This window comes from Pezoporus wallicus, unplaced genomic scaffold (genome assembly GCF_028554395.1).
Source record: "Pezoporus wallicus isolate ANWC-B61680 ecotype Strahan unplaced genomic scaffold, APGP_CSIRO_Pwel_v1 contig_6484, whole genome shotgun sequence".
NCBI classification, from domain to species: Eukaryota; Metazoa; Chordata; class Aves; order Psittaciformes; family Psittacidae; genus Pezoporus; species Pezoporus wallicus.
In genome coordinates this window covers 3,343,537-3,369,574 of record NW_026638903.1, presented here as the reverse complement: position 1 = coordinate 3,369,574, position 26,038 = coordinate 3,343,537, and the positions used below count along the sequence as shown (strand labels likewise).

Sequence of the window (26,038 nt, the reverse complement as noted above, 5' to 3'; positions counted from 1 at the left end):
TAACACTGTCATGTTGTTTTGATGATGTAAGTGGGTGAGAGTAATACTATTCAGCCGTAGTGTTTCATTCTAAATACTGATTTAAAAAAAAAAGAAAAAATAATTGTGGGAGTGTGTTATTACACTAACATGCTCCAAGTGCAACTTTCATCAGAGAGCCCAACTGTGTAAAATGAGCTGGATCTTTGAATATTTTAATATTCACTTACCACATGGTGACTTCTCACACAAAGGCAATAATATTATGTGTATTATGGGGCATTTCTGTTGGTTTTGTCACTACTTACTGTACACTTACTAGTTGCTATGTAGAGATTAATGACGCAAATCTGGATTTATTACTACTGTAGACCTGCGGGAAACAGTGAGTAGAATTAGTGTGTTTTCCATAATAACAAGTAATTTGCTTTTATTGGACCTGCATGGTGTGTTGATTTCTACAGTAAAAATGACTGCTTGTGAGCCATTAAAGTTGCTTGAGCTATCTTTCATCAGCTTGGCTGTAACATTTCAAGTTGTAGAATGCTTTCCTACTTGCTCACAAGGTTTTGGTCCCTGATTTAAGGGATCAAAATCTGTTTGGAAATCATTTACCCCAGAATGAAAGGCTTTTATTTAAAAATAGTGTTTCCTCACAGGTAGTGTTGCCACTATAGAGACCCCTGTTTTTCATGAGAGGATGGGATATGCAAGCTATGTGTGTCATGATGTGATTGTTCATAAACCAACTCACTGGTGGACTGCATCCTAAAAAGCAAAACTGGTCCAAGAAATAAGTTTTTGTTGCAAAATTAGCTGCATTGCTTAGTGTTTGGTTTTTAGGGACTTCGTCTACCTGTTGAGCCATGTGCTTTTATTGCACCAGTCTGTGCCATGTCCACACAACCATTAAAAAACCTTTGAGATTTTTAGAGGCCTTGAAAGGTTTATAAGTCAGTAAAAATCTGTTTCTTCCTGGGTTTTGTGTAATTTGTTATCCACTTGTTTGTAACCACTTTTAAGAAGGGCTGATGAATACAAGTCTTATCCAGTACCCCTTACTGACCAGTTTTTAAGTTCAAAGTTGAAAGTTCTTCCTTGATTTGGTTGCCTTTCAGTAGAAATGAACTTCTGTATTTACAACATTAGCAAGTATGTGATATCTATTGTCTGTAATGCTCCAGTGCTAATGAATGAAGAAAAAGACCATAGAGATTCTTGAGCCATAGATCCAAACCCACAAAAGACTTCTAAGAAGTAAAATCTAAGGAACTGGGGGGGTACAGTTACTTTCTTTAATGTCCATTCCTGTGCTTTGGGAGGTGTGCTACCATAACTTTCACTGGCTCCATAATCTAAGCATCTCCTTCTGTTGGTCTGATAAAGACAGTCTTGCAGTAACCCATCTCTGAAAAAACACAAATGGATGGGGTGTTGGGGCCAGGTCCTTGTCTGAGAGGAAATGGCACAGTTCTGTCATAAACAGATGATGTAAACTCAAGGCTATTGCACCTGGGCATGCAGAGAGATGGATTGGGGTGAATCCCAGGCAGTTTCTGTGAGAGTAGGTAGGGAGAAGACTAGGGGAAGGATTCTGAATCCTGTGAAGTTTTAAGAAATATTTCCTCTTGATACATGCACTCTGTTGACTCAGGCTAAGCTGGAGACAGCTGGTGTTCTTCCAGACAGTGGGGAAGCTGGGCGTCAGCACTGTCTGCTTCAGATAAGATTAATAATGTATAGCTTCATGGGGAAATGGAGCTTAATCTGTTGGGATGCTGTGGCAAGCACTGCTTGTGAGGAGGAGCAGCTGCCTGTTTTGGGCCTCCTGAGAGGAGTGAGATGAACCATCTGAAACAGCCAGATTAACTCCGGTTAGTTCTGGAGGCAAGTTGCTCACTTCTTGTAGTTGACTGTATGGAATGCAGCAGCAAATCTATGGACTTTTGATCATGTCCAAGTCATAGCTCTGTATGCTTCAAAACTGTCTTTGAAAAATGGCTCCATAATTAACACAGGAATACAGCTGTGGGAATGTTGTTTCCTCCATGTATAGCAGAGTGCAAGGATACTGTGAGTTTCCTGAAGTACATGCTAACAGAAGTCTTGACCAGTGAACCTAAACAGAAGCTGTTTTTTTGAATGAAAATCCTCTGCAGTCACTTCTGCTTTCCATTTTGAATTTGGAGGTTCATCTCTTGAATATTTTCTGTGTTGAACACAGGTTGGGACTTTTGACTACCTGTCTTGCACCTTGTATTTACTGTCCTACTGAGGCTGGTCTGTGCAGTGAACACATGATCTTTATCTTCCTCAAATGGTGGAGACAGAAATTATTCTAACATCAAAAAAAAAATCTGCCGCTCTTAAGTGATGTTAGAATAGGCCAAAAACTGCCCAAGCCTATCCAAACATTGCTTTGAGATGTGGTACCCCCTTGGCCTCCCAGTGCCCTATATCATTGTCTGTATTTTACTTGCTCTTAAAAGCTGCTGGAATGGCTGAATGGATTTTTCCAGTGACCCGGTAGGAGGCACCTGCTGCATGTGTAGGCAGCTTGAAGACTCTTGTGCATGCAGTTTCCCCCTCATCCCTGCAAGGCTTGCTTGGAAGGCATGCTTGTGATTCAGTTATTTCAAATGCACAGTGTCCACTCCCAAGACATGCACAAGCAATTTAAGGAGAAGGAGGTGTACAGAATCTCTAGTTAAAAAAAATCAAACAAACCCAGTAAAACCAATGCTTGTGTTAAAGCAGCATTTTCTTTATCACTTTCCTCCTTGGGGCAGTTCTCATAATAATTATAGTTTGGAGTCATGAGCATCTTTTTTACTATTACACATGTTCATAAAGCACTGGTGCTGTGTACTGGTAGTACTGTACTGGTGCAGTGGTACTCTTACTGGTGTGAGGGTGTGGTCTCCCTCCCCGTTTTCAGAAATAATGCTTTCTCCCTCCTTGCATTCAGTGACTTCAGGGCTAATAGCTAGAGGTAGGTGACTTTTAACACAGCCATGAGTTTACCCACAACATGTTTTCTGAGGGCAAGCCTCCTGCCAAGGTACTTTTTCTGAGGCTCTAACCTTAAAAGGAGCTCAGAAAACCTGACTTCTGTCAAGATCACCTAGGCCAGAGGGCGGCATGCATCAGCTTCCCACCTTCCTTTAATGTAACTTCACTTTCTTAATGACCTGTAGAAAAATCCTGGGACATTAGTTGCTCTTGATACTACCAAGGAGCTCAGGAGCCAGAGTATAATTCAGAGCCGTGAAGTGATACGGCTTTGTAGGCTCAAACTCTTTTGGGCTCAAGGGAGAGATCCTGGCTAGGATCTGCCCAAGCTTGCGGTTTTGAATCTGCTTTTAGGGTCAGCCCCAGGTAAAGTCTACTGCATTATTTACCTTTACTCGTCATTGGATGCAGTTGAAAGGCAAGGTATGAGTGAAGAGTAGAAGATGAGGAGGGGAGTTCTAAATCACTGGAGGCTGCAGCATGTGAGTGCCGGTGCTTTCACATGCTCCTGGTGGGGAGTTCCCAATCCTGGTACTTAACTTGGGGCAGGGAGAGCAATAGCAGCTGTTCTTTTCCTTCTGTTTCGAACATAGTGTAAGTGACAGTGTACCCAGCAGGCTTTAAATACATCACTTGAGCTCTTCTGAACCCTGAACTAAGTACTCGGTTGCTCAGTGTGAGGAAAAAAAAAGAATTAAAAAATGCTTCAGGCTTGCAAATCTGTGCAGAAACTGCATCTCCAAATCATAAAGTCAGATTTTTGTGCCTTGGTCTGTGGCAATAATTTGATACTTTTTCCTCTTTGAGATTTGCAGTCCAAACTCTCTAAGCTTTGTTTCACAAAGAATTACTGCTAGGCATGGATGACTGATTTCCAACCTGGAACAATTTTACGTGCTCCTGAGAATGACATGGCCTTTACCCAGTTCTCTAATTATTCAGCGTAGGAAATTATTCCTGCAATATTTGCGGTAATGACAACTGTAAAATAGAGTATCTGTAGCGCTGTTAGGTTAGCAGAAACTGAAAGAAAATAGTGATTGTTGAACTAGATGCCTTGTCACAGATGTGAGCTGAGGTCTGTACCTGTCCCATTGTCAAAGGAAATCCATTATCATTCTTTTAAATCATGTTTGCTTCAATACTTCAACACAGAGGTGAGCTACCCTTTTTTATCCTACACAGAACTGATCTAATTGGTACTTTATTTTGGGTTGGGTTTTGGCAGCTTTATGGATACACTGGGGTAAAGGACCATGTGAAGTTACTCTTTCTTGTCCCTAGGGAAAAAGTCATGGTGTCTGTCTTCTCAAAAGGTTTAGATAACAACAGAGGACACCTGGCAGAGGTGGCTGCATTTGGGCTAGTGGTGTAGCCATGAGGGGCTCAGTACCCCTTAGCAGGGGTAGGTGCTGCTAGGAGCAAGTATGTTTCTACAACTGAGAGACAGTGCCTTGAGACAGCAGGAGTCTACCATCTCCCATGCAGGGACCAAGTAACAGCTCCGTGACCTCATGGATATGGAGCAGGTAGTACAGCAGCTTACCCGGTTTGTAGAAAATGAAGCATTTTTGACATGATCAACATGGAGAAGTGTACTGGCTCAGAGCTAGGCTAGAGCTCCATGTCTGTTGCCCTCATACCCTTTCCTGCCACCACTGCTACTAGCTTCAGCTGTGTGCTCTGCCCTTCTCTTGGGTCTTTAGCCCTCTCTGGTTTATGGCTGCCTTCCCCTCATCCTTTTATAATGTATGGATCTTTTCCTAATTTTACATCCCTCTTTGAGGAAGATTCAGTCATTTACTACTGCGGCTGGATAGCAGCAGCATACATACAACCAAGTCTGCAGGTCACATTTACTTGATGTTGGAGACTGTAGCATCTCAATAGGAAGTGGGAGGATGCTGGGCAGTTTAACATTCTCATCTCCATACAGTAGCAAAAGACTGGTGAATTCAGGATGCGGAGAAGAATGCAAAGGAAAATGTACATGCTTTGTGAATTTAAAGCTAGAAATTACACCATATCTGATGAGTCTAATTATGTATGAGCTCAAAACTTACTCATTTTGGGATGTGGTTTTTCATTTGCTATTTATTTGTATGCATATTGTCAGTCCTTGCTTAAGTCAGATTATACAGTTAATGCAGACACTGCGCCGTGTATCAAACCCTGAACATTCTGCTTTTCTCTTGTAATTGACAACTTATGTGTTTATCCTGTAGGGGATGTTAGCTAATATTATGGGTCTTTACTGAGCTTTTTTAACTGAATGCTACTGTGGCTTGTCTTCATTATAATAGAGACCTATTTTAAATTAAAACGGTTTATCAATCTGAAAAAACTTTTATAATTAGAAAATTTGTTTTCTGAGTCTATTTTTGGCATTCTGCAGCCACATCATTTTAGTGATTTGTAATTGAAATGCTCATTGAAAGCCTCCATAATAAAAATAAAATCAAATTACCTTTGAGATGTAAAAGAGCAGTTGAAGAATTTATTAGAACAATGTTAAAATATGCCCTAAAACAAGTCATGTTAGTCTGCAGGTTGAAGCGGGATACCTGGGAATTCAGAGTGCTGTACTACTCCGATTAATTAAAATGTAGTCAGCTGAAACCTCTACTATAATCAAAATCGCTCCCCAGAGTTTTGCTTTCATTAGAGTCCTGGTGCAGCCTTCCTGTCCCAGCCATTGCTGAACTAATTACTAAGTTCAGTTTAAAAAAAAAACAAACAAAAGGATAAAATTATCATGACGGCACATAGGATTTACTTTTTTTATTGCTATACTGGGCTCTGTTTGATACTACTAATTGTATTTGGCCATTCTTTCTGCTGCCAAAGACAAACAGTAAGAGACAAAGTATCTCTGATTTGAGGGCTGTGCTGTTTTCCATATAGTAAGACTTGGATTGTCTTACAGTTGCTGTTTTCTGTAACTTTGGCTGAGATGCTGATTCCCCCTCCCCAGATGTGCTGCCTGTCTCATTCCTGTTGTGCTGCGGGTTGTGTTCTGCTACAGCGGGGTTTCCTTATCAGCAGTTCTGCAGTAAATCAAGTGGGAGGAGACTACATTTCCCAGCAGGGTCTTGGTTGAAGAATTCACAATGTGTGAATTTGTACAGGATACCAAAGGACATCTGTCTAATGAGGCTGTCTCCAGAGTTGAGACTTCAGGGCCTAGATAAAGCACTGCTTCTGTCTCTGCCATAACATATATATTCTGACCCTAGCATTACATAGTCTGTCATCAGTTTGTCCTTGAGCTGGATACAGTAGTAGCCCTTTAGATAGGGCTAAGCCTTATCACTCACTTGTTTCACGTCAGGACACTCTCCCAGAAGCTGCTGAATAGCAAAAACATGACAAAGAATCCTTTGACTGTGGCTGTTAATACTGAGACTGGAGAACTGTAGCTGCAAATTAAAAGGCATCCCACTGAGCTGTGTGTCTCTGACAGAGTAAGCTCCAAGTTTGTTTTTCATCTTAAATGATCTGAATGTATGTGGTTTGGATTATTGAAAATATTTTTAAAAACACTGATGCTTTTTCAAGGGTTAGAGAAAAGGGCTTCATGTCCTTTCTGTCTGAATATAATAAACAACTATCGTTTTATTTTACTATAGCACTTTCTTCAAGAATCCCATAGCACTTTACATATGTTGTTTAGGCTCCAGAACACCCCATTAAGGGAGTGGATATTTCTCCATATTGTTCAAAGGAAAGGACAGGAGAAAAGAAGGTAGCCATGCCTTTTCCAGTGGTCACTCTGTATCTTTCATTGCTTGATGAAACCTGACATTTTTTCCTTTTTCACTGGTTAGGAGCAAATCTGATGGGGAACTGCCTTGCACATTTGTTATAGGGCAGAATAAGGGTCTAAGATGGAGGAAGATCTGTGCTCTGAAAGAGATTTTTGAGATTCTTTGCCCACATAAGAGGACAGTCTCTGGGAAGACTCAAGAAACCTATAATTAGACTACATGTTGTCCACCTCAGACAGCTGGAGGTCAGATGGAAGTTGGTGCGAGGGGGAGTGAATGCTCTGTTTTTCTCCCTTCAAGAGTCTCAAGTTTCCTGTTGCAAAAGAGTTGAGAGGTCATATGTTTCAGTCTCTTGATGTGTACTTATCTATATTGAGAAACTCCACCACAACCTGAGCTGTCTCGCCTTCTAAGTGGGCCAGTGCTGGCTGGTGGGCGAGCGAGCACACATGCAGCCCATTGGCTTGACTGTGTGAGACAACACACAGCAACAGCGTGTGCTCGAGCACACAAGACCCAGTGCATCATCTCAACCCTTCTTTTTTTAATTCTATACTGACAGGCTTGTCCTCTACTACCCCACTTTCTTCCCAAGTGGGATTTCCTTGTCTTCCCACTCTTTTAGGCAAGTGTTGTGTAAGTGAACTTATGACGGTATGCATCAAGTTGTACTGGATGACAACTCTAATGATTATGTTAGCAGAATAAAACATAGTAACAGGAAGAAAGGCTGCTACTCGTATTCTGTTTAAATTGAGTGTTTTTAAAGACAGACAAGACTTGATGGAAAATGCCTATTTTTCCACTATATTTTGCATATGGCTTTTAAATTGCCTCTTTAAGGAGAGTATCTAAAACATTTGCCACTCATTTGGGGATTATTTTACCTTCTTTTCATCCTTCGCTCTCATACTCTTCTGCAGTATTATTAGTGGTTATGAAAATGGCATGGGTACTGTGCTAAATACAACCCTGCTGTAAATACTAATTTTTTTAAATGTTTTTTCCATGCTAGAGGTTGAACAGTGTTCTCCAGTGATATCTGAGAAACAAATGGGTGTACTAAAAAACTGGTTATGAGTGAAAAATGGAGAAGTTCACCTCCAAGGATTTATTTTATCAGGACTGTGTTTAGTCCAAGTTTCATTTAATGTAAAATTGTAATTTGCAGTTTTGCAGCTGTGCATATGCACTTTCACTTACTGATGCTGGAGACAAAAGAATTCAGGTAGGATTACTTTCAGTGGTGTTTTAGCCCCAGTAGTGGTCACTGTGAATTTGCTGCAACTGAGAGAATTTAGGCTTATGTAATGGAAGGTGAGAAATTTCTGTTAGTTTTGTATAATCCCACTTTTAGCTATTTCTCCCTGCGTGACTATGTCATGTTGTGTAGGTAGGATTTTTATTGGGAATTGTTTTAGAGTTAACCACCTTCATCTTCAAATGAAACGTACTGGTACAATCTAGCCGTACACATATAATCCTTTTCCTTGACACGTCGCAGAGCAGCAGAAAGCCATGAACAAACTATTCATAGAGAAACTGCTTCAGCAAAGCACAGCCATTGCTGTACTGCTGCTTTCCCAGGCTCCTGGCTCCTGCTAAGCTCCCATGAGAGAGCAAAGGTCTTTCTGTGAGCATGCTGTGTACCTCTATTACTGCCATAAGAAACTTGTGCCCTAGTGGAGCACTTTGTTTTCAGCTTACTTCCGTAGCTGTCACTAAACTTGGAGTTGGAAACAGCTCTATGAAAATGAGAAAATAATCCTTGCAGGTGGCCAGATGCATGTCCTCAATTTTTAAATAGTTTTGAACACATAGATAAACTGTTGCTGCTCTGGGTATATTCATGCTGTCTCATACCCCTGCACACTATTTTATAACATTCCAAGTAAACTACTTTGTTGTTCAATTTCATTCTCATCATCATTTTTAGGCAAAGCCATAGTTGCTTTCTGTTTTATATGATCAAATTCCAAGTCCATATTAAATAAATGCATTCTTCAAAGGAGGTGTTTCATTTTAGTCTAAAATACTATGTTTTGCTGTTAATGGATGGAGTGGGTCCCCACCCTTTGCAACTTTGTAATTTGTCTGTATGCAACTGTGTACATTTTTACGTGCATTTGTATGACTTCAAGAGAGATACAGATATGACCACAGGAAAGCCGGCTGCATCTGCTGTGTCCCCTGTTGCCCTGGTGGTCAATATCTGCTGTCATGTGTGGCCACTCCTTCTGCCTCCCTTTCCCCTGCAGGTTCCTGTTTTTATATGGAGGCTCTACACAGCAGATCTTACCCTGCATGAATGGGTTGTGTATCAATCCTGAATAATCACTGAAGTAAGGGCTGAGACCCATCAGACTGTACTGGGTGGAACCACAAAGATGTCTGGGCGAGAAGTAAGGCACTGAGTGTAGCGGGCAGTGTTCTGCCTGCAGTTTTCAGCAGTCTGGAGTTGGCAATTGCAGGTGCAAAGCAGTGTGGTACTGCAGGCCTGTAGATTGTCTAGATCTTCAAATGGATTTTTTTTCTGTGCCTTATTCTGCTTAGATGTGAGCATGAAGCCTTATTGTGCTTTGGGGTAGACAAGAGTGAATTTGCCAGCATTAAAAGAAATTTTTTCTACCACAAAATTTGAAAACCAGTCTTTGGAGATCTTTGCATTAATTCTAACACTTTTACATTAGTCCTGATCAGCCTGAAAGAAGATGCAGACTGCTGAGTCTATTTTTCACCTCAAAGCAGACTTTTTTTCTGCAACAAGATTTCACTATACCTCTGGTGCACAGAGAGAAAAATGCAGCAGGGGACCCTATGGAAAAGTTCTGTTGTTGAGTGGTTGGGGTTTCTTTTCCTCCTATTTTTGGGAGATGAATTTGTGAAAGCAGGTCAGACAAAGCTTAGGGCTATGTGGTTTGTTGCGAGTATGAACTTTGATTTTCTTCCCCTTCCCTTTTATTGGTAGGTGTTGGGAAAACATTCTTTAGCAGAATGACTACAATAATTTAATTGTCTGCTTAACTATAGCTCTATGATTTTCTGTGCCTGTAAGTATCTGTCTTTCCTATACAGCATGTATTATGATGTCATCCTCTGTCCCTTCCTGGGAAGTATATTCAGGAGTTGTGGCTATAGTCACAAAAGGTTTTGAAAGATAATTTTTATGCATGTTTTGAGGTAAGACTGCTTCTGCATCTGTAGCAACTTGTTTTCATACCAGATATTGTGTTCCCTCCTCATACAGGCATACACACAGAGAACTATACCCAAGTACTCTGACTCTCTAGATGCCACCTTTACTCTTATACTCTTCCATCCCCTTTTGGATGTCCCTGCCTGGATGTTGTCTGCAGCAACAGCTATGTGATGATGGTGGTGGGTGGAGTTGAGTCCTGGGTCCTGTGGGCTGGCTACAGAGCCATGTGCCAATGATGCTGACAGGGCCTCTTGCTAAAGGTATGAGTTGACTCCCCTTAAAACCCCAGCTTGTTCAGGTTTGCAGGGCAGCAGGAAACTCCTACTATCATTTACTGTTTGGTTGCGCCAGGAGAAAGCCCCAAGCAAGAACATAAATACAGCAAGTGATAGTAGGCAATATGACTGTTGGTGGGACTTGGTCATCCCCCCTGGTGCTCTTTTGGATTTAGCCCTCTGGCTCTGGCACTGCTTAGGCCTGTCAGCAGAAGGTGACTGCCAAAGCCAGGAGTTTGTGAATGTCCCCTTGGAGCTTTGCCTGGCCAGCTGGCAGCATGTATCATCAGCCAAGCCTCCTCTTCCTCCTCCTCCACAACCTTGGGCATGTCAGACATGCCTTCCCACACCCAGTGAGGAAAGTGGATTTCAGCCCCATCTGAGCCCCCATAATAGAAACAAAGGGTTTCAGTCTTTCTTTCTGGCACTACAGGAGGAAATAAAAATCTTTTCCTGCTTTTTACTTTCTTTTTTATTTTTTTTTCCTTCCGTGGTGGTCCCCACTAGGATGGCCACATTGTGCCCATTGGAAGTCACACCTTAGCAAGATGAAGCCAGCTCATTGTGGTGCTGGAATTTTTTAACGGAGAGGGGAGAATAGGAAGAGGAGAATCCTACGAAGCAGGATCCGCCCAGCCAGAGAAAGGTTAGAAGTAGATTGAGGTTTGTCTGCATTGGACAGTGAGGGCTGTTCACTCACATGTGCTTCCTTCTAGCTTCTTCCAGTAATGCCACACTCCTGTTTATCATTGAAGTGATGCTGCCATTTTCCATTCCTGTCATCCTCTCATCCATATGCCAATAAACCTCCCACCAGTTTGAGTGACAGAGATCTTCTAGGCTCAGCTCCTGTGGGGAAGGTGTGATAATGCTCCCTTCAAAACAAGCCAGTCCCTGGCTACCTCTGGGATGCAGCCCCTCTGCCAGAGTGGTATTTTGAATGCTATGTTAGTAAGCTACAGCCACATCTGTACTGCTTTGTTTTAATCCACACCCTACAACCCTGATGTCTTTAACATTGATGAAGAAATAACATTTTCTCGCACACAAACAGAGAATAGGTGCCAAAGTGTCACAGGGACTAAGTTGATTTATTAAGCAGTAACTTTAGGTAAAATGTGAACATTTAAAAACTTAGAAGATGCATGTGTCCTCTTTTCTATCAGTGTATAACAACTGTTTATATAAGGTTGCTGCCAATCTGAGGCCACACTAGTTGCTTTTATACTGTGAAGCCTTTTACTTGCTGATGGACTTGGTGAATGCATTTGCAGTACTTCAGTGATCCTCCCATAACAGCCTCTTCTTTGAGTTCTTGAAATATAAACCTCCTGGATTAATCTGAATTATCACATGCCACACAGCCTGAGTTGACTCCGTATCATGCTACCCAAATTTTAGAATTGTAGAATGGTTTGGGTTGGAAGGGACCTTAAAGCTCACCCAGTCCCAACCCCCTGCCATGGGCAGGGACACCTTCCCCTAGACCAGGTTGCTCAAAGCCCTGTCCAACCTGGCCTTGAACACTGCCAAGGATGGGGCAGCCACAGCTTCTCTGAGCAACTTGTTCCAGTGTCTCACCACCCTCAGAGTGAAGAATTTCTTTCTAATATCTAATGTAAATCTCATCTCTTTCAATTTAAAGCCATTCTCCCTTGTTCTGTCACTACTAGCTCTTACAAAAAGTCCCTGTCCAAACTTCTTGTAAGGCCCCCTTCAGGTACTGGAAAGCTGATTTAAGGTCATAGAATCATAGAATAGTTAGAGTTAGGGTTGGAAAGGACCTTAAGGTCATTTAGTTCCAAACCCCCCTGCCATGGTCAGGGACACCTCACACTAAACCATGTCACCCAAGGCTTGAGCACTGACAGGGATGGAGCATTCACAGCTTCCTTGGGCAGCCCATTCCAGTGCCTCACCACCCTCACAGTAAAGAGCTTCTTCCTTATATCCAATCTAAACTTCCCCTGTTTAAGTCTGAATCCATAAGGCTTTCTCTGGAGCCTTCGCTTTTCCAGGCTGAACAAGCCCAGCTCTCCCAGCTTGTGTTCAGGAGAGATGCTCCAGCCCCCCGATCATTTGTTAAAGAGTTTTAGGACTGAAGGTATTTTGTGTGAAATGGATGGTGTTTATTACATCCTCCAAATAAATTTAACAGTCAAGACTTCAAGCATAAATTACTAAGCAAGAATCAGAAGCAGAGGATGACCAGAAGATCTTACACAGAGTTGAGAGTAATCAAAATCAGAAGTTTCTTCAGTAGGTAAGACTTGCTACCTTGTAATCTTTTACTTTTTATGCCTGATGCATGATATTGTTTAACCAGACGTATATTAAGAAAAATGACCTGAAACAAGTGCAGAAATTCACTCAGTTGTCCTGGCTTAGATGAACCAGTGACTTTGTGACCTTTCTTGCCCTTTGCCTACTGTTAACCCAGAACACATCTGCCTTTCGTCAGATGTTTTTGCTAAGACCTTTATGTATTTTTTATGTTTTGAAGAACTTCCTGATGTTGTCGGTGTTGTGACTTTCTGGTCAAGTGGACCTTTCTTCACTGTTTCTTCAGGTTACCATTCTTGTGTGTTTGCTATGGTCATGTTGCATTAGAAAGTGTGTGTGTGTGTATGTGTGCCAGTGCTAAATCCGTGGCTCCAGTGTTGTCTTTATGTGATAACGATCTCATGTCAGAGTCCACTCCACAGTATCATGATATCCATGTGACCTGAAGTGTGTTAGGATCTCCTTATGGCATGCAATGCTGTATTCTGTCCAGGTTCCCCTCCCCCCCCCCCGCCTTAGGAATCACAAGAGTTTAAAATGGTGCTGAGGAAAGCCATATGTTTTTAAAAGTAGAAGCAATGCAGGCCCACTGTAAAGCATGCAACGGAAAAAGGAGACCATATTCAATATGATCTTTAATCCTGAATGTACTCTGGTTGAAGCTGAGCAACTTCTTTGAAACCTTTAAGGGATTTGAGCATGTGTTCATCAAGTAATTAATTCATTTTTTTAAATAGATGTGCTATTTGCAGCAATCCCTGTATTGCAAACGTGAAGCCATACTTTCTTATATCATGCAAAATGTGGATAAAACATCACTCAGCACATCTTAGTGCATGCCTATATATGTCATCATCATGCATATCATCACACATCTGTTTTTCTCCTACTTTCAGGATGATACAGTCTCTTGCTATGATTGTGTGCTTTTTACATTAATTTGAACAAGTAAAATCAGATAATGTATATTCTACTGCACATGCTTATATTTTCCAATTTTCTTTAGATAGCAATAATGAAAATTGATGTTTTGAAATTGAGAATGTCATTAGCCAAAAAAAACACACTTAATGCTGACATGCAGAACTGGTCTAGCAGAAAAGCATATCTGATCAAAGCCATCATCAATTGCTCTCTAATTATGATGACAACAGAAGAATGAAACAAGCTTACCTTAGCTCAGGAAACTCTTTTTTGCTATATCCCAGGCAGCTTCCTTTCCTTATTCACTTGAAAAGGGAAAATCCACTTGAATACACAAAAATAAATGTTAGAAGATTGAGGGATTTAAGGAGTCCTCATCCGAGCTGCTGAGCCACTTGGTTTTAGCAAATTGCAAAAACCTTGATCCAGTAGTAGCTTAGGGCGACTTTCCTCTCCTCATGTATTCAGTAGGCTGAGAATCTGCAAGAATAGACCTGAGAGATGGTGCTGCAAGCGAGAGACAGCAGGGGGACCTTGGCATGGAGTTGGACCAAGCTCTAAATATAGCCCAACCCACTTTCCATGCAATTCTCTTCATACTCTGAAGGCAGATGACCTTGTCAGAAAACTGACCTCCCAGCATGTCACTCTCTACAAAGAGAGAATCTAAGGGAGCAAGACTGCAACATAAAAAGAAAAGCAATCAACCATCTGCTGGCAGCAAATTAATGTAGGTATGAGCTCTATTTTTATGGCAGTTGCAACTGATCGAGACATAATGTGCTTTATTTGATCATTTAGAAAAATGAGCCACATGCAAATTCACAAAAGACCTGTATAGATGAGAGATTGCACTGTAATTGCTAGTCTTAACTAAAGAGCACCGACGTAGATGAAATGCCTGTCAACTTTCCCCATCTCAAAAACCTTAATGCAGCAGTGTGTAGTATTTTCATAAAAGCTTTTGTCTGTAAGTAATTATCCTTTCACTTGCTTTTATAGTCCTTTTGGAAAAGTTAGTTAAATCCACAAATGTATATTCTGGTACTGTATAAATTTGAGATTCTGGAGTAGCTTAAAAGGGCAGTGGAACTTGCAATATCAGAGACCAAACTGAGGAGAAATGTGTAGTGCGTGCAGAGGAGGAAGCAAGAGAATAAAAGGTGTAGAAACATAACCCTTATGCCTGCTTTTCAACAGATGTTTTATAATCCATGGAATTTGCCACTCTTGACTCTGTGTGGCAATATGTCAGGGTATTTTGTTCTTAACCTGAAAGAGAGTTTAACTTGCTATGGGTCAACCTGATACTCTATCAAATGGGGCCTGATACTGCTATGTCATATAAAGGCTTCTAAATAGAAAAAGCTGCAGAAATCTGAGCAACTCAGAATGTCTTCTCTCACATTCTCTGTTAAGACATTTAGGAGAGTTAGGGTAAAAGATTTGTCTTCAGTATTGTACTTCAACAGGATATATTTTTTTGTTGGTGACATTTATCTAAATGTGTGCTATGTTATATGCATCCATGCAGTTTTCAATATTCAAAGAAAACCTGGGGAAACATCAGGACTGTGATAACTTTATACTATAGATCTGTATGCCTGCAAAATACGAACCGGAGAGGCGTGAATTATATCAGTGGTCACTAAAGTAGTCATGTGTTTCTGTGAACAGTAATTGGGGCTGTTAAGCTTTTGCAAAGTGTGCTTTTTGTTTGGTTTTTTTTTTGTTTGTTTATTTGGGGTTGTTTGTTTTTGTTTGTTTGTTTTTGTTGTTTTTTTTTAATTGAAGCCTACTATTTTTGGCAAGTTCCACTGTGTAATTTTATCATGATCTATCATCTCAAAGTCCACAGAGTCAGCCAGACTCTTACCTTCACGACAGGAAATACAGCTGTGAGCCACAGCTGCTTCCCAGCATGTTGGGAGAACAGTAGAAAATGTGAATCTCCTGTAGTATTAAGGGAGACATCACATCTGAGACATACCATTCCTGGGCAAAACTTGCTTGTACACAGACCTGGGATACATTACGTAGTTTTATGGGTTTATCCAAGTTCCTTTTTCCTCGCAATTTACGTTTTTCTTCTCCCTTAAGAAGAATAAATAATCTGGTAGGACTGAATACTGCAATAGATGAAGGATGCTGGTGTTTAAAGAAAGGGCCTGAAAAAGGAAAGAGTCTGCCTCCAGATAGACATATGTTGAGTGGCATACTAGCGTTGTGTAAGTATTGAAATTCAAAATGTAGAGGATACTGACATCATTAAATACTGTTTTTGCATGAGTTTCCTGTCCGCACCACCAAGAAGATAGAAGATGATGTAGCAGGGAGTCAGACCCTGATTTGTGTCTAGCTTTTCCTGGGCTCGTATTTTGTGTTTTTCTTCGGATGCTGGATGGTCTTTCCACTTCTTTGTGGATGGTTTTTGACTGTCTAGCCTTCTTTGGTATCATTTCTTCTGGAATGATACTTATTTCAAGCCAGCCTTGTGGGGTTCTGCCTTGTACAGTCATACATTCTGTAACTAATATTCGTGAAGTGATTTTTCTTTTGATTAGCACCAAATTCCTAGGCACTTATTTAAAGATCCCATGGAGCATTTCAAAAGGTGAGATACGTGAACCATAATGTCTTGGCCAGTTTCCAGTGTGGTCAACAGTATCTTGACTTGCCCTATTCCTCTGCTTTTCAGAGTTAGATAGAGTGTTCTCTTACAAGCATAAACCATTCCACACTATTACTGGCATCCTTTTGAGTGGTTTCTAAAGTGACTGTAGGTTGTATAATGACTGGCATCTGTCAAGAAGGGAAGCCCTTTTTATAAGGTTAAGTATTTAATTTTGTAATATGCATCCAGCAGATTTGTAAACAGCCAAAACCCATGCTGCTTACCAACAAATAAAAGTCTCCCACTTCCCCATCTCTAGAAATGTTTTTAAATTGCATTTTGAGACTTAAGGAGATTATCAGATAGTTTTTGAGAGTAAAAAAAAAAAGAGAAATGAGGAGACTGCAGCAGCTTGTGGCTGTCATCTGAGCCTTCAGTCGTGGTGTCATTGACGAAGGGTACTAGAGCAAACAACAGAACTGATTTCCACTCTGTACTGGTGTATTATTGTATCTTTAAGCTCTGGTTGCTCTTGATCGGCAGGCCTGTAATGAAGAAATTAAGTTGGATGGCAAACAGTAAAAGGGCCTATCATATTCCTGACATGTCAAATCTTGGTGTTTACGCTTTATGTTACCATGGGTTTTAGAACTACAGTGACTAAATGAATATTGAGTTCTCCCTTCTTACCTTCGTGGTGCCATTATTCCTTGTGTGAGGTAGTGAAAAAGACAAATTACGAATAGGACTGGGTTGTAGCTACACCACAGGCTGTACTACAAGACTACTAATATTTTGTCTCTTGGTTCACTTCCAGTCAGCAAGTTGCATCACAAGTGAGTGTGGAAGTATTCATTTTACATATTAAAGTGTTAAAAATAAGGGCGAAAGTTGTTAGAAATGTTCTGTGGGAGATCCTTTGTGTGGCAAGATAGCTGTGTATGTGTGCTAAAAACTATCATATCAGAGCATAGTGAAAATTAATTTGATATTATTCATCAAGACCTTTTTTGCTTTAACAGGCAGTGATTTTAATTTAAATTGACATTCAATGTAAGGAAGAGGAATGTAAACTGAATATCCTCTCACCAGTTTTATCAGGGGAAAAAAAAGTTTGTGGTAGATGTGCCTGTTGAACTGCACAGGGAAGGGTTTTACATTTTGTAAGAATGTTGTCTTTGTAGTACAAGCTACTGCCAATACTTAGAAACTATTATAGGGAATTCCTACAGACTGTTAGCAAGAAACTGGCTTGGCACAGACTTAGGCTGGTTGGAGTAGGAAGGACCTTATGCCATCTGAATGTTGTCTAGTGGAACAAAATTGAAGTTCTTTTGATTCTTTGAGTCTGTGTTTGCTCAGGTACATATCATATGTCCTTCAGCTATGCCTCACAAGTACGCTTTAAAATACATTTTTTTAAAGTACATTGTTAGGTGATGTCTGCAGTTCAAGGCATCCTCACAGATATAAAAAATTACTGTTGTGCTGGAATAGACCGGTTTTGGGAATGGAGTCCTTAGTTCATAGGAATGGGAAGGGAATACAGTGACCAGGCGATGGGGGACCCTGGCTGGGTTGGGATGATGGGAGGCAGCTCTGTGTTGCAGTAAACTGACAGGGAAGGTCACCAAAGGAACAGTAAGTAACTGGTAGTTGCTTTACATGCAACTTCTTACATCCTAACAACAATAAGAGATACCATTTCATTCACAGTTTTTCCTCTTTAGTTCAGAATGGTCAAAATACACAAGTATTTTAAGGCCTTACGAGTGAAGGCACTTAATTTGATTCATGACCCCAGTGAGAAAAGTATGAAAACTTCATCAGTCTTTTAAAACTGGAATTGCAAAACCTAAAATACTATTTTTTTTTAAAAAGGAAGGAAATATCTTCATTAATTTTTGAATCAGCACTCCATGTTTAGCCACGTTGATGTTCTTCCTGCCATCAGAGATTTTTCATCTCCTGTCAGAATATGTTCTCTTACTGTGTATGTGTTTCTCAGACTAAATCTTGGTTTGCAATGCTGTTTGAAATGTTTTAGCTAATCCTTATTCAGGGAGGTGAGGAATGAGTTTGGTGTTTTTTTTCTGTAACGTCATCTGGATTTCTCAGTCATGCCACTGCAGATGATGCATGCCTGTGATGAGGAGAGTTATTTGTCTTTCAAGGAGTGCCAGTGGACTCTTTCTGATTTAGTCAGAGCAATTTGAGAAATGGAGAGGGTACTGACACTGTTGTTAACTGTTTTTGATGCAATAGTTATGTGGTGATCTTCCCTAAGGACCAATCACTTTTGTAGCTAACATTTTACCTCATTTACTAGGAATTTCTAAAGTATTGTCATGGTGAATAGCTAGGAACTGATCTGAAGAGCCATATTAATAATAAAATTTGCATTCTTAGCTATTCCATGTGGCTGGTCTGGAGGCACCTAAAAGAGCTTCACAGATATTGCTTGGCTAGTTGGCTTTACACCATAGGCTCCAGGGTATCTGAGCTATTATTAGGCTTCTCAACAGGAAAATTGAAAGCTGTCCGTTGCTTACAGTGGGGGAATTGAGAGGATTGTCCTGGTAGACGTGTAAGAGATCCTCCTTTCAGGATTAGCGGTGCTGGTGACACAGAGCTGACTAATTTGGGATCTCACCGGGAGATGTTTGAGCTGCTGCTTGCCTATTGCTGCTGTGCCTGATTGGCCTCTGTACCTGCTTCTCCCACTGCTATGCAGAACCTTTTCCTTTTGTCAGGGACATAGTTGAGCTCAAAATGTTTTAAAATATTTAAAATGTTAATTCTCAGTTAATCAGCCTGCACACCCAGGGTTGTTTCATTTAAAAGACCTCATTTCTTCCCTTGGGTACTGGTGGGCAGCATGGAAGGACCCACCTGAGCTTTATGTTTCCTGCTGCCTGTGGTAACATCGTGGTATGTTAAAATACTGTCATTGATGCTTTTAGCCCAGTTACTGTGATCAGAACAAACATGAAGGCAAGAAGGAGGTCTCTCAACTGAGCAAGGATGAACAGGGACCTGGGAGCCAATTTTGCTGACAGCTGTTACACTTTACAGAAGCTGACTGACCTTGTACTGTATGTACCTGACGGGACATGCAGGGAAGATGCAATGAGAAAAATTCGAAGTAGTGCATTGACATTAAGATTACTTAATCTGACTCACTGAAGACTCTAGGCCAGTTTTTAATGGCAAAACCATGAGAGTAATGAGGAATTCTCAGACCTCAGTTTGATTCTTTTCTCTGACCTCCTCTCTGCCCCTCTCCTGCCTTCCTCCCAAAGAAATCTAAAATGGCAATTAAAGAAACTTGAGATGTGCTCAGCACACTTGGCTTGGCATTTTACTCAGCATCAAATATTTTTTAATCTGCTGAATTTAAAGCTGGAAGCCCTGAGAAATATTTTCCCACCAGATTCATGAAGACAGATCGGTACTGTTTAATCAAACAATAAATAAAAACATAGCCTACAAAGCTGCCTGTGAAATTAATCCATCATAGTAAATTGAATAAACTGTACCCTCCTACAGAGTAATGACAAGCACGTAGTTTCCTGTAGCATATCCGAAACAAGGCGCAGAGTGTAACAAATATAAAACCTATAGAGTCACAGAATGGTTTGGGTTGGAAGGGACCACAGGCAGGGACACCTTCCGCTAGAGCAACGTGCTCAAAGCCCCATCCAACCCGACCTTCAACACTTCCAGAGATGGGGTATCCACAGCTTTTCTGGGCAACTTGTGCCAGTGTCTCACCACCCTCACGGTAAAGAATTTCTTCCTTCTACCTAATCTAAATCTATTCTATTTCAATTTAAAGACATTATGCTTTGCCTTATCATGACATATCCTTGTAAGAAGTCCCTCTCCAGCTTTCTTGTAGCCCTCCTTTCCACAGGCAATTTTAGAAGAGTCAGAGGAGGATGGAAGTTGGGGGTGAGGGGAGGGCAGGGGCTGGCAGTAATAATGTACAAACTTTGTTTTCGTTTAAGTGATTCTACTTTAGTACTGAATTGTAACCCTGATGGGAACATAAGGGAGAGAGCAGGGATTTCTCTTCAGATGCAGACTCTTCTGACCCAGAGTGTGTCTCAGAGTGTGAGTAGTGCTAGATACATCAAATGAAAGTTGAGGGAGCCTCCCTTGTGGACCTATAAGGCAGGTTTCCTCCAAATCCCAGCACAGAGATTAACTTAATGGTAAGAAATGAATTTATCCTGTACTAGCCTGTGTCACTTGGAGTGTTTTAGATACCAAACAGATGTCTGATCTCACTTAGCTTACAGATTAAAAAAAAGTGGAAATTATTCCCTCAGTTGTCTTTGGGTATGTACACAAAAGAATATTTTTCTATTCTGTGCTTTCTTATTAATTGCCTCCTATATCCTTAAGGTGCTGTCTGTCTTTAAAAATAGTAGTATAAATAACCAAGCAAATGTACATTCTTTGTGAATATACTAATAAAGTAGATGTTTGAAGGGAACCAGTTAAATTATCTAAATATCTGTATGCGTATTCTTGTGCGTGTGTATGAACATGCAGATATGTGTGTGTTAATAAAGGTGTGTGTATATGTATTTAGCACGCATATTGATGTACTTAGACACATGTTTGTATATCAATATTAAATTTGAGTTAAAATTCATTGCACTGAATTATTTTAAACAGTGATTAGTATAATAAATGAGAGTCTTATTCATTTATATATGTATGCATGTGTGCTAAGCACAAATGGCTTTTTCCATATCAGTATGATTCAAACTAAAATCAAATAGAAATACTTAATGACTGGGAAGTCACTTGGTATGTGCCATGCCACTGATGTAATACCAAAGGTGAAAGCGTGAAGACCTGTAGAATTCACATTTATGTTTCTGTATTGAGAGCATTACGTGACCATTCAGATGTCTTTGATGACCTTGTGGTTGCGTAAGGTCTATGTCACAGGAAAGCAGATGCAAAGGATTGTTGTGCTGAACTGCATCACCCCTTCAGCAGCATATTCCATCAGTGCCTGCCTGCCTGCTCGCTTGCACCATGAGGGAGATGAAAGTCAATGTTGTATTAATCAATTAGATTCTGCGTTTGTGCCAGCTTGTTATTAAAGAAGGATTTATGCTCTCTCTAGTTCTGGCAGAGAAGAGTCGTCTGGGCTGCTTGACACCTCAAAGCAGGGCAAGCAGTGCTGCTCTGATACAAATGTGTTTGGGATCTGTGAGCTGAGTGCTTCTACATTTATTGGCATCAAGTTATGATTTATTTTGTGAATAACCCTGCTGACATTAAGGGAACTGTTTGCAGAGGAAGATACTATTTAATGTGAACATGGTTGGCAGAATCTGGCCTGTCAGACTTTGATGCCCACAACAAAGATTTCCTGTCGTCATGGGAACTGACATGGTGTCACAAACATTCACAGCTCAAAACTAGCTACTGTCTCGACTGGGATGAACACAGATAAAAAGTTCTTCTGCATACAAAAAGAAGACACTCAGGTACTGAAGAAAGTTCTTCAAATTTGAACTGGTTTTACAGACGTTTGGGTCTGGGGCTAGACATTGGTTCCCTCTTCTTGCTGAAAGCAGAGGATGTTGCATCACAAAGTACAGTCCAAAACTCAGATGGGCAGTGAACAGGTGGTACATTGTTTGTCAGGCTATTTCAGATCATGGAAACCATTTGTCCAGTTTCAGATTGCTATTGCTAGCAGTGTGTCTTTTAGTTATGAGAAAAAGAAGATGTTATGTAAAACTCAGGCGACTCCTGTTTGCCTTTCAGAGCATGCCAAATGGGATTTAAGAAGGAATGTTTAAGGATCACTTGTAGGTTCTCCTGAATCTATTTTATGCAATTCTCATTCATTTCCAGTGTGAAACGTTGGAAAGAGCTGGCTCAGCAATTCAGTTCAGGGGGACATGCGCAGATATACTCTGGAGTGGGGATTTGGGGTCTAGAACAGTGAGAAAGATGGTCAAAGAGGTGATTAGTTCTTATTTCTTTGATGTACTTCATTTATATCATCACTCCATAGCCTGGTTGGATGCAGTGCGTCCAGGACCCTGAGGCTGTGGGGTTGGTGTGTGTAAAAGCTGGTCACTCCTCCAGTATCTCTGGAGTTAGGGCAGAGAGGCAAAAGTCAAACAGGAGCTGTGCTGCCAAAATGCAGCACAAGAAATTTCCCAGAGGAAGCGTGATATGAAGGGAAACAAGCCTGTGGTAATGCATAGTGGTAACACTAACATCTTTTAAACTTTGAGCAGTATGCTGAATGACGTAACTTTTTAGCTTCTTCTAATACAGTAACATCTCTGAGATTCCAAAGTGGCCGGAGTAAGTTGTCAGTGACTTCCAAGAGGAGCAGGCTGTGGAAGGAGCTGTTGTTGTGCAGGGGCAAGGTATGATGCCGGAGCTCTTGAACATTCTCAGAACAGAAAGGAAGAACCCAGTATATTGGCACAGATATTTGAGCTGTAGTGTAAGGAATAAATTTGTTAACCTTCAGCATTCTCTCTTCCCCTGTTTACCTGCTGCTATGTGTAAGGCTGTACAGGACTAAGTACACTTTTTTGTGCATTAATGATAAATTTATAATAAGATAAACCCATATTCCTGTTGATGGTGATAAAAATAAAAACATTTTTTGAATACTCTCCCCTTTTTACTTGTAGTGGCCAGTAAACTTTCCAAGAAAACTTCTCACCTTCATCCACTCTCTGATGAACACTCTTAGGACAGTAGCAGTTGTGCTGGGGACAGTTGTTCATTCTTCTTGCTCATGATCCAAATGGGCAGCTTATAAGAAAAGTCAATCAGTCTCAATTTTCCCTCAGAAGAGAGGGAAATTAGCTCATGAGGGCAATCCATGGAGATCAGTGCCACATATTTGCTAGTGTGCAAGGAAGCCTGAGATACAGAATTTTCACCTCCCTTACTTGTGTTCTTTGAGAAGAGATCCCAGAATGGCTACCTACCTAGTATCCTCTGAGGCTGAATTACAGCAGCACTTAATGTTACAGTTATGTGGTAATGTTACATCCTGTGGTAAAGGGTTACCAGTAGCGACATCCCTGCTCCTTCCCTGCCACCAGCCACTTGCCCACAGTGGGATCTAGGACTCATGTGGCTATACTCCATGTGCCCACGAAGAGAAATAGGCGAGTAGACCATCAGAGCTGCAATGTCCATTTGGTATGTGTTTGTACAGTTGCTCTATATCTGGAAAGCAGAGGCTTTTCTTCGTGGATGTTCACTTAAGATTTCAGAATATGCCTTAATCCTGTGTTGAGATGCAAATGACTGCTGCCATTTCTTCCATGGTGTTTGTTTTGGTCTGAACTAAGTTCATTAACATGCTTATCTAACCCCTTCACTTAGGTGTCTCTTAGTGTACTGGACAGAAATTCTCTTCTCAGTTGCTGCTCTGTTTCTAAAGCTCTTGTAGTTTGCCAGGAATCTAACCTGTATCAAGTAAGATTTAATGACAGACGATATCCAACTCAGAATCATAGAATAGTTAGGGTTGGAAAGGACCTTAAGATCATCAAGTTCCAACCGCCCTGCCATGGGCAGGGACACCTCGCACTAAACCATCTCACCCAAAGCCTCATCCAACCTGGTCTTGAACACTGCCAGGGATGGAGCATTCTCAACCTCCCTGGGCAACCCATTCCAGTGCCTCACCACCCTAACAGGAAAGAATTTCCTCCTTATATCCAGTCTAAACTTCCCCTGTTTAAGTTTTAACCTGTTACCCCTTGTCCTATCACTACAGTCTCTAATGAAGAGTCCCTCCCCAGCATCCCTATAGGCCCCCTTCAGATACTGGAAGGCTGCTATGAGGTCTCCACGCAGCCTTCTCTTCTCCAGGCTGAACAGCCCCAACTTCCTCAGCCCATCTTCATGTGGGAGGTGCTCCAGTCCCCTGATCATCCTCGTGGCCCTCCTCTGGACTTGTTCCAACAGTTCCATGTCCTTTTTATGTTGAGGACACCAGAACTGCACACAATACTCCAGGTGAGGTCTCACAAGAGCAGAGTAGAGGGGCAGGATCACCTCCTTTGACCTGCTGGTCACGCTCCTTTTGATGCAGCCCAGGATATGGTTGGCTTTCTGGGCTGCAAGCGCACACTGCCAGCTCATGTTCATTTTCTCATTGGCCAGCACCCCTAAGTCCTTCTCTGCAGGGCTGCTCTGAATCTCTTCTCTTCCCAACCTGCAGCTGTGCCTGGGATTGCTCTGACCCAGGTGTAGGACCTTGCACTTGGCATGGTTAAACTTCATCAGCCCACCTCACAAGCATGTCAAGGTCCCTCTGGATGGCATTCCTTCCCTCCAGCGTATCAACCGAACCACACAGCTTGGTGTCATTGGCAAACTTGCTGAGGGCACACTCAATCCCACTGTCCATGTCACTGACAAAGATGCTAAACAAGACCGGTCCCAACAGCAAATCCCTGAGGGACACCACTCGTTACTGGTCTCCAGCTGGACATTGAGCCATTGACCACAACTCTTTGTGTGCAGCCATCCAGCCAGTTCTTTATCCACCAAGTGGTCCGTCTGTCAAATTCATGTTGCTCCAATTTAGAGACAGGGATGTCATTCGGGACAGTGTCGAACGCTTTGCACAAGTCCAAGTAGATGACATCAGCTGCTCTACCCCTGTCCATCAGTTCTGTAGCCCCATCATAGAAGGCCACCAAATTGGTCAGGCAGGATTTCCCCTTCGTGAAGCCATGCTGGCTGTCACCAAGCACCTTGTTGTTCTTCATGTGCCTTAGCATGCCTTCCAGGAGAATCTGCTCCAAGATTTTGCCAGGCACAGAGGTGAGACTGACTGGTCTGTAATTCCCCGGGTCATCCATTTTCCCCTTCTTGAAAATGGGGGTTATATTTCCCTTTTTCCAGTCATTGGGAACTTCACCTGGCTGCCATGATTTCTCAAATATGATGGCCAGCGGCTTAGCAACTTCATTCTCCAGCTCCTTCAGGACCCGCGGATGGATCTTATCAGGACCCATGCACTTGTGCATGTTCAAGTTCTTAAGATGGTCTCCTACAGTGGGCCCGAGGTCTTCATTCTCACAGTCCCTGCATCTGCCTTCCAAGACTTGGGTGGTGTGGTCAGAGCATTTGGCAGTGAAGACCGAGGCAAGGAAGTCATTCAGAACCTCAGCCTTCTCCAAATCCTCTGTAGCTAGCTCTCCTGAGAGCTTCCTGAGGGGGCCTACGTTGTCCCTAGTCTGTTTTTTATTTGCTATGTACCTGTAGAATCCCTTCCTGTTATCCTTAATATCCCTAGCCAAGTTTAATTCTAACTGGGCCTTAGCTTTCCTAACCTGGTCCCTAGCTTCCCGGACAGCATCCCTGTACTCTTCCAAGGCTGCCTGTCCTTGCTTCCACTTTTTATAAGCCTCTTTTTTCATTTGAATTTTCCTCAGCAGCTCCTTATCCATCCAAGGATGGTCTCCTGGCCCTCCTGCTGCACTTCCTTCTAGTTGGGATGCAACACTCCTGAGCTTGTAGCAGGTGATCCTTGAATATCAACCAAGAGTCTTGGGCCCCCCTGCCCTCTAGGGCTGTATCCCATGAAACCTTACTAAGCAGGTTCCTGAAGAGGCCAAAGTCTGCTCTTTTGAAGTCCAGGGCAGTGAGCTTGCTACACACTCTTCTCACTGTCCTGAGGATCTCAAATTCGAGATCACTGCATCCAAGGCTGCCCTGGAGCATCACATTTCCAACGAGCCCTTCCCTGTTGGTGAGCACAAGGTCAAGCATGGCACCTCTCCTTGTTGGCTCCTCTGTTACTTGAAGAAGGAAGTTGTCTTCCACACAACCGAGGAACCTCCTGGATTGCTTGTGCCGGGCCGTACCGTCCTTCCAACAGATGTCGGGGTGGTTGAAGTCACCCATGAGAACAAGGTCCTGTGAGCGTGAGGCTTTTCCTATCTGTCTATAGAGTGCTTCA

General features: G+C 41.8%; 2 protein-coding genes across 9 annotated transcripts in view; one reads left to right on the top strand and one right to left on the bottom strand.

Moving 5' to 3' along the window:
* FILIP1L (filamin A interacting protein 1 like) overlaps positions 1-13,945 on the bottom strand; it is a 206,739-nt gene extending 192,794 nt beyond the window's left edge. Inside the window, exons 1-2 of one of the 3 annotated variants that reach the window (XM_057413064.1) lie at positions 13,859-13,876; positions 13,689-13,744 (exon numbers count right to left, since the gene is read on the bottom strand). The gene's annotated coding sequence lies outside the window, so the exon portion shown is untranslated. Of the gene's footprint in view, positions 1-13,688 lie in introns of all 3 variants that reach the window. The other 2 variants (XM_057413063.1, XM_057413066.1) reach the window with 2 other exon arrangements.
* Positions 1-26,038, top strand: part of CMSS1 (cms1 ribosomal small subunit homolog) — a 250,363-nt gene that overhangs the window by 196,014 nt on the left and 28,311 nt on the right. Inside the window, exon 1 of one of the 6 annotated variants that reach the window (XM_057413074.1) lies at positions 14,028-14,173. The exons of 4 other annotated variants lie outside the window; for them this stretch is intronic. The gene's annotated coding sequence lies outside the window, so the exon portion shown is untranslated. Of the gene's footprint in view, positions 1-14,027; positions 14,174-26,038 lie in introns of those variants that run through there. One more of the 6 variants, XM_057413075.1, reaches the window with a different exon arrangement.